The sequence below is a fragment of the Lytechinus pictus genome, chromosome 8, assembly GCF_037042905.1.
Source record: "Lytechinus pictus isolate F3 Inbred chromosome 8, Lp3.0, whole genome shotgun sequence".
In the NCBI taxonomy this organism is placed as follows: domain Eukaryota; kingdom Metazoa; phylum Echinodermata; class Echinoidea; order Temnopleuroida; family Toxopneustidae; genus Lytechinus; species Lytechinus pictus.
Window position 1 is genome coordinate 3,142,710 of NC_087252.1, and position 9,455 is coordinate 3,152,164.

The following is a 9,455-nucleotide window of genomic DNA, read 5'->3' on the forward strand; positions in this document are numbered from 1 at the left end:
TGAGAATTTTTAAAACGATGTTTAATTTATATTTTCAAACAGTTCCTATGTTTTTAAGAATTTCATTTAAATGTTAGTCAAATTTCCTCGAACGGCCGGGTAAATATAAGCCTTAGTAAATATAAGTATTAATGTAAATCTATATTAAGTTCCTAGTTTCCTTTTGTTCTGACGGCTTTGATCATGGAACATCAAAAGCGTCAGAACATGTGTGGTTTATTGCTTGTTCCAGAGCCAAAAGATCATTTTAAAGAGCTAAGATTTGTGTCTATATTCATGTAATGAACTCATCACAGCCGTTTCTTCCAGCGTACACTCTTTTTCACCGAGTGGGGGCGTTATAAATCCAAATAGAGCTCTCAGATTGAGTACATGTACTATTTCTGGTTGAATACTCTTGCAAATAGAGGGAGAGTAAATGCAAATTAATAGGCCTAAATATGCGTATGATTGGTTTCGATTCCTGGAAATTCTTATATTCCCAATTGTTTAAAGCATCAACTGAATTAATCGGAATACAGATACATGCTTTTAAAGCGACAACATTCTAACGGGAATAATTTGCATTTCCGAATAGCATTTTTTTATATTCAGTTCCATGACATACGGGTACTATTGATGGTTGGGATGTATCATGTGCTGGTTAAATCCTGAAACACTTTGTCGATGATACTCACTTCCTAAATTCCTCCAGAGAGATTCACTTCAACAATGTAAAAAATGGGAACAAGCAGACTACACCATTGATAAAATGAGACACTAAAAACTATTTACCAAAGGTGGCGCTATGATATTTTGATGAGGGTGGGGGTGCAAAATTGAGGTGATGTTATTTCTACAAAATAGAATGATATGGTTATTATATATTAACATGGCCCAGATCGATCTCTCATTCTTTTTTATAAACTAATCGTTTTACCGTTATCCCTCTGTGTTTGCTAATTAAAAAATCATGTGCTCCGCCCCGTGTAGCGCTGCCACCGATGGCCTCTTAAAAATAACAGCAATCATCTGTTTTGGAAACATATCCGCCACAAAAATAAATATAAATTTATACTAAACATTAAGAAGATGTATTTCCCGAATTTGTGAATCTTTTTCTGGCAAACCAGCACAAAACCAACAATAATTCTACAAAAATAAATTTACTCTTCTTCCAGTTTTGAAAATATATCCTAAGCTTTGCAGCTACTTTGAAATATTGAGCCCCATCATTTAAAAAAAGGGAAGTCCCTCGTTTATTTTCCAGCTTTAAGATAAATCTGAAAAGGTCTCTTTTCTGTAAATCCTTTTCCTTGTTATAGTCTTATCTGTGTATTATGTAGATGGTGTTTTAATAAACTGAAAATATACCTTTATTTATTATTTTCTTATTTCACTGAGACCCATGTAGCAGAATACGCATGAGTTTTGTTCACTTTATCAGAGGTTCCTTTAAATTCTTTCCCGGATTTCACTAGTGTATATTCAGACTTGTAACACTAAAAGTGTCATCGGTCGTTAGTAAGTTTGACAACCCTTAAAGTTTACATGGAAAACAAAACACACGCACATACCCATACAACATACTTGCGAAAACACACCTACGCACACACAGCGTCGCATGCCATTATAGCCTCCCACGCCCTTGCACACACACTCACACCCACTCCCACGACCCTTGCACACCCACACACATCCTTACAGACAAATCTCTCTCTCTATCTCCCTTTGTCTTTTATCTCATTATTCAATTTTTCTAGTCAGTTTTAATATGCGTTGACATAGTTGGTGCATGTGCAAGCGATTGTGCTGAGCTACAGGCGGGAAATTTAATGTACATAATAATAATTTACTATTCCAATATTAATTCTTATAATCTGGTCGCACAAGCATCGGCAAATTTTATTGTTTAAAATTAACAAACATAAATATTGCATCGATAATTATGCCGAAGAAACAGTTAACTTTAAATCGTGTTAAAAAAATAGTTTCACCTGAATACTTAAACATATGCACAAATCTTAATTACTCGGCATATGCCTATCGTGACATTATGTGGAGACGCCGTTTCCATTGGTTATGTAGTTTATCATCATGTGCTTGTAAAGCTGTTTATTTATTCATTCATGTATTTGTTCGTATGTACCATTAATAGAACTGCGTCAATCAAAATATAGTACAAATACCATAATACATTATATATTTGTACGTCATAAAATTAGTACTCTTGGTACAAACCTGTAAAAAAATGTTTATTGGTACTTTGAACAATTGCAGCAGTCTATATACTCTGCATTAAAAAAAAAATCAATGCGATCAGTTTGAAATCTGCTTGAGCCTAAATTACGGCGCCCAGTAAAGATATCACTTTTTTGAAATGTTAAAGAGTTTCCCTTTCCCCTAACTACCTTTAAAAAAATTAGGAAACATTTGAATTGGGTTTAATTACCATTTTAAAGATCCCAACACAATCAACTCGATGAGATCTGTTGAATATTTGGATCAAACTGATTAGATCAACCTAGCACATTTTTGGCTTTATCATTATTCTATTTTGTTTCCCTTTGTTTGGAAGTGATGATGAAATGGGATTAATTCCTTGAATGCACTGAGCACTGAGAGGCAGCTCGAGCTAAAGCAGGGCTAATAATGATAAACAATGCGCCTCGCAATATATTATTTTTAGATAGATGGCGCTATAAAAATGCCTATTATTAGTAGTATTATTACCATGGGGTTGTCCGGTAACCAGGGATGAAATTACATCCATATTTGAAAACAAACTCATAGTTAAAAGCCATCTGCATTGCTCATCATACCGATTTTCCTAGAATTCCCATCTTTTAGCAATGATTTATTTTGTAAATAATCTATGAGGCGCGTCTCCATCATCAGATCCTACAAAGCATTTCATGGGTCCAATTGTGTGGGGACATCATGTACAATAGCGAACCTATTATGCTTGTGCATGGGCCCATATATTTCTCTTTCATACTTGATGCTGGATACGATAGTCAAGTGGAACCCCAACAGAACCGTCAAGTCGGGTATGACTGCAACTTTTTGCTGGAAATTGTAGTATAGGGTGTCTACTCCAATATTCCGACGGGTGCCACCTGGGCACACTTGGGCATTTTGTTTTGATTGACGTCATAGGCCACGCCCACTTATCACATACCTTTAAAAGGGCCTAACCACTGACAAATCATTAGGAAATAGAGTCAATACGAAATTTGCAAAAGGTCAAATGACTTGCACAATATGATCCGTCCGTCATGAGCGCCCGTCGGACTAATGCGATAAAAGTTCGGACAGCACAAATTTGACCGAACTCGTGATGGTTATTTACTTCGGATCATCGCAGTTCCAGTTTCCAACAATCCCAATTCCTAGACTCATAGCAGTTCTCTTGATTGCTTAACCAAAATAAATAATCTCTGTGAAGTTACATGTTTCAAAGTGAAAACACACAGTTTACTTCTGGTTGGTTAGTCTACTAACTATTGCTCTCCTATAGACCTCCCAGACGTGCCGGCGTATATTACATAACACCCCAGGCATGCAGTCGAGTGAAAGATCTTACATCCCTTCTCCGTTCTGAGATTAGCCTTGATTTCCCTATGATTTGTCAATGAAAGTTCGCTGTAAATATGATTTTCATATATTACGGAATTAACATGTCATGTTTGGTATCAAATTAAAGCTAATAAAAACTGAAATGCAAATTTGAGGATACCTACGCATCTAAATCACAAATAAGTCAGTTAACATTCATTTAAGGTCATAAAAGGTCAAATTGCCCTACAAATGTAAGTAAGACATATAATGCGGAACAGACCGTGCTTTAAATACAAGCAAGTTATATGCATTTTTTTGCAAAGGTTAAGTTTGAGAGTGTGCATATTAAGATGCCAGAGCTGTGTTACTTTGTTTCACACTTGCAGTATGAACTATGAAATATATGATTCGACGGCCGACCAGCAACTGCATTAATCCTTAAAAGTTATAGAACAGGGTGACGCTGACTTGTATCGACAAGGAAGTTCTTTTAATTCCTTGGTAACAACCACTGTGTCATGAACAAGTAAGGGTAGGCCCAGTGACCTGTTCCATGTACTATCAGCTATCTTCTGAAGATGTAATGACAGTAGAAGCATATACATTTTTTTCTCCGACGACACTGACATTTCTGTTCTACCAGTTATCTCATTTTTGGTTTATAGGTCTTTTGAATGCTGATGGAAAAGTAATTGACATTAAAGGTATTGCATTGAAGTTTGTAGAAAAAAGCTAGCTTTGCACAGACAATTCCCTATCAGGTTGTGATACCACATTGTGTCAATTCGGCAAGTTTTCCACTCTAAACTTGCTGTTCGAATAAGATCTTAATCTATAGAGTCCGATGCAGAAGAAGTGGACTTGATCAATTAAATGTGTAATACTCATACTTTTCATCTTAACTAATATAACAAATTACGGTCTTTCTAAAATTACTTAGCACTACTTCACATTATTTAGCAAGAAGACATATGCTTCAAAGGTCATGAGCCTACCCCCAACTGACAAGTCAGCAAAAGAGCATGATTATCAATGGTGCTCTTCCTCAGGAGCTTTATCTGGAGAGTAATTGATCCAAATGACTCCCCTGCAACTTGCCTCCCATGTATGGATGGGAAGTATAGGTTGGGAGGGCTCTCCTGTACTCCCAAGGAATTATCAGAACTTGCTCCATGTGGATTTAAATCGGGATCATGTACCATGCTCTAGGCTAAGCATTTGCCACTTATCATGTATCGAATGTAAAAAGTATAATTCTAAATACAAGGAAAACTGAACATGCAGTTGAGACTTCAGAGGAGGAAATCAGTCTGGAAGATGAATGAGAGAACAAAATGTAGTGAAGTTAGGATTATGTAAAATGTCAAATTTTTCTAATTGGATACTTTTCTAAGAATGTGAATTGTGTTGTAGAAGTTATTTTTTTAGGTGTATTGGCTTATGTGAAAAGTGGGCGTGGTTCGTGACGTCAGAAAATGAAAATTGCCACAGGGTGAGGAGGTAGAACCCGTTACATCCTTAATATACACACCCTCAACCAAACATGAGATATTCCACATTATGTGTTGCATTAATTACATTTGTTGCACAGTTTGACCTTTTCTAACCTTAAAATGACCTTTAATTGCCCTGGAAAAAAGTTTTAAATGCCTATAGTAATACATATATGTGGATTTTATTTTGATTTTGATTTGATTCGATATCAAACATGATAAGTTTATTCCGCTAAATATTTAAGAGGAATGTAAGAAAGCTGGTGTGGTTTATGACGTCACAAAAAATTACTCTAGATGCCAAAGTACCACCGGTCAGATTCTCAATATGCACACCCTCAGCTTAACCTTGGCCAATAAATTCATATAATATCCAACTTGTTTGTGTTTAAAACTTGATATGTTCCACATCATATGTATTACTTACATTTGAAAGGAAGTTTGAGCTTTCATGAACTTAAATGACCTTTAACTGGCCTATGCGTGATTTAAATGTCCATTTATCCAAAAATTTACTTTAGATTTTCTGTTAGCTTTAATTTGATACCAAACATGACATGTTTATTCCTTAAAATTTGAAATTCATATTTAAGAGGTATGTGTAAAAGTGGGCGTGGCCTATGACGTCAATAAAAAAGAAATGCCCAAGGGTGCCAAGGTGGCACCCATCGGACTCTTGAATTAGACATCCCCATACTACAACTTCTAGCAAAGAAATCGCAGTCATACCCAATTTGACGGTCATGCAATAATTTTGATCATATCTACCCGACTATGATCACTATAGTGGGAAATGTATTATCCCTCAAACACAAAAATAAACTGAATGAAATAAACAAACTATATATAACTAACGTAAAAATAAAACAGACCACTGTCAGACTATCTTTTCTCGGGATCCTTTATTTATTTTGCAATGATTTGTGCATTCCTGACATATATTGGGGAACCTTTTGAGTGACTTTGGGTAAGGAGTGGAAAAAGATTTAACACATCAAATGAAACATTTATACAAACTTCAAAACCTTGAAGGCTATGGAGAGTTTTTGGTTTTGTTTTTGTTTTTTAATCATTGATACTTTCAAGCTTTATCTATTTCTAGAAAGTGAAACATGTCACCCCTTCAAGAGGAGATGTAAAGAGGTCAACCAAGCACTTCCTTTAAGTGAAGTGTATATGTTTAAGGCGATAATCGTCACAATGGAACATTTTCTGTAAGCTAACATGTCATATTTTGCTTCAGGGAAAGGAATCCCTGAAACTTAATGTTCATCTCAAAGTTCAAGTATGACTTCCACCCCCCCCATTTTTCGGGGAAGGGGGGGGGGGTATTCATGGTATTGGAATGCATGTTAAGTAACATTCATTTTCTCACTTAATTGTGTGCTATGCACTCTGATATAACCTGAGAACACTCAGATTCATTACCTCAAATCAAGTTTGTGAACTTTTTGTGAAGTATTTATTGGAGTGAGTGTGCCGTATTTTCTTGGAAATGAGAAACAAAATTGTGCATGTAAATATAAACTGAAATTATTGACCCACTAAATAAAAAAAATAACAACAACAACAGACACAAAAACAGAATAAAATTAGCACTTCATACGGAGAAATACGATTGATTACATTTTGTTTGCATAAGACTGCATTATAATTGTTCATCATTACACACACTGTTAAAAAACCCTGATTTTACACAAAAAACTAGATTTTGCGGAAAGCAGTAACACAATCATTCTGTAAATTCATAAAACGTTTTTTGTTTGTTTCAATTTACCAGAACACGTCTGTTTAAAAAGGGGGAAATGGTGTTTTATTTAAGGAAATTAGTAAGGTTCCATACACCAAATACCAATTTCCTGTAATTTTACATGATATAATGTAAGATTACGCAATCTGGTAAGATTACAGGAGTTCTCGAGACTGCTGCAGGAACCTCTTTTATTTTAAGGATACATTTTCTAACAGTGCATAATATTAGCTGCGTACTAATGCTCTTATCTGTAGAGTGGTATCAGTTTTGTTAATATGTGTGAGTCTTACAATTATACTGATGCCTAAGTGTGAAATTGATATACGTTGATGTATTACAATAAATGTATGTGCATTGATCGTGGATTCGACTAGCCCTACATTATATACATACATCACAATATCATTGCCACGCCTGGCCCGTTCACCGATGAGAGTTTGTTACATCTGGTACAGATTAGTAGATTAATCTTTCTTTCATAGGAAATATATTAAATCATGCATTTCTTTTCCGAAGTATCTCAAAACTATTCCACGCTTAAATTGTAAGTTGTCCCTCGAATGCAGTGTAAAGTCTTGGACTATGCAATAATTCATATACATCATTAAACGCATTTACTATTTTTTATAGCTTTTTATTCATTTTTTCACTCATCTAGAGAGAGTTTTAGGAAGACAAATGGCTCTCATGACCAGGAGTCAATCTTGATATCTAAAAAAAAAATGAAAATATATAATATTTATTTTGTCAAGTCAAAGTTGATTATGTAATAAAATCTTGATTACAAAATATATTGCCAAGTTATGTTTAATTTGTCTTACGTCATCAGACATATTTTAATGTCTTTTAATGTATGTTCCCTAATAATACTATTTCACTTTTTTTGTGATATGGTCACAGCTTCTCTAAAAGACATTTCTATAAAATTATGGTAACTATTACAAATACCCTGACCAATCATATGGAAGTAAATCATAAATATGTGGTGATCACCGAATCAGGACTTTCCAACGCAATTCCTTGCTGGGGAAATGTAGGACCTGAACAGGATATGTATCCCCCGTCACAGGAATCCAACTTTTTTTGAAGTATGGCATCTGAAATTGAACCCCCTTTCAGCGATGAAGCCCATGCTGATTGGGTCGGATGTAAAGAAGAAGGGTAACCAGGTGGACTGGGTTGATGATTGGGTGGAACACCTGTGTGAGCTATTGCCTTCATTTCCATGTATTCGTGGGAATCCTGGATGGTTTGCTTAGGAACCACATCACTTCGGGAAACAACGGGATCTCCACCAACACCAGGTTTGGACTACAGTTAGGAAATATGTATGAGATATGAAAATTTACTGATTAACACCTTTAAGAGTTGACCTGGAATTCAAATATAACACAACTAATATGCTCTTACCAATAATTAAGAAACAATCGAGTTGTTCGCGTGGCTAGAGATAATCTAATGGGCCTCTTATCTCCAATAAGTTTTGATTTACATCAATTTAATCGTTGTAGATGCACAATGTATAAAATAATGTCATGAAGTGATACGATACTAATATATCTATTTAAAATGTATAATCCGTTACATGTATATTAAAAATGGCATAGAAAATTGAGCATGATGATGATCACCATATGTATATATATTTTCATTATAAATGTTGGTTTTTCTCGTCAACAATATCACACGAAATAGTATTCTGGAACGGGATCTATTGAAATATATATTTAGTTTTACTTAAAAATTCGGTTTTAAAAAATTGAAAAAGATTGGATTGTTATTGCCACTTATACTTACCATGGTGGAATTCACATAAAGAGGCTCGTGGTTCGAGTCTTTGTGGTGCATTGCGGTCACTGACACTCCATCTGCCATGTCTGCGTCCCCTGCTACAAAAGCAAATTTGAAAATGAAAGAAATTTAGGGAGATTTCATATAAAAAACGGATATTGTATTGTCTGTTTTGATTACGTGTACATGTATTGTCTGCGAAGAAATGGGTAATCAACACGGGAAAATAATTGGAAAGAGAGGCACTTTTAATATTCTGACATTATGGTTAGATATCGAACACTATAGCGAATCGCTATTAATTATTACTATAATTATTTTATTTTGGCAATGAAGGGTGTACTAAATTGGTGCAATTAAACATAAAACATAATGAATAGAGAATGGATTGAGCACCCACTGGACTGCCTGGGTCAAATAAAGTTAACTGATGTATCAACGAATAGTGAACTAATAAATCTAGATAACGGATACGCTGAGAATCACCAAAAGATCGCCAACAAAGAAAAAAAATTAACATTGACAGTTAAAAAAGGGAATCGTTTCATTGGGAGCATGCAATGGCAAATTACTAATTGCTAATTTCAAAGTCATCTGGCGCATATTCTACAAATAAAACCAGTTTTATTCCCTTCTAATCTCTCATAGTAAATTGCGTTAAAAGTGCACATGCTGTGCATGTTGAGCTTATCATGCTTATTAACGTTGAATATGAGTCCAAACTGGCTCAGGTTTGGTTGAATTTGCCAAAAATTCAAATGACATTTGTTGTAAATACATTAATAGAACAGTTGCGATGAATTATATAAATATCTTGGTTATGGTTATAGCTATAATTATAATAGCCTTGTAATCACCATGTACTCTAAAAACACTGA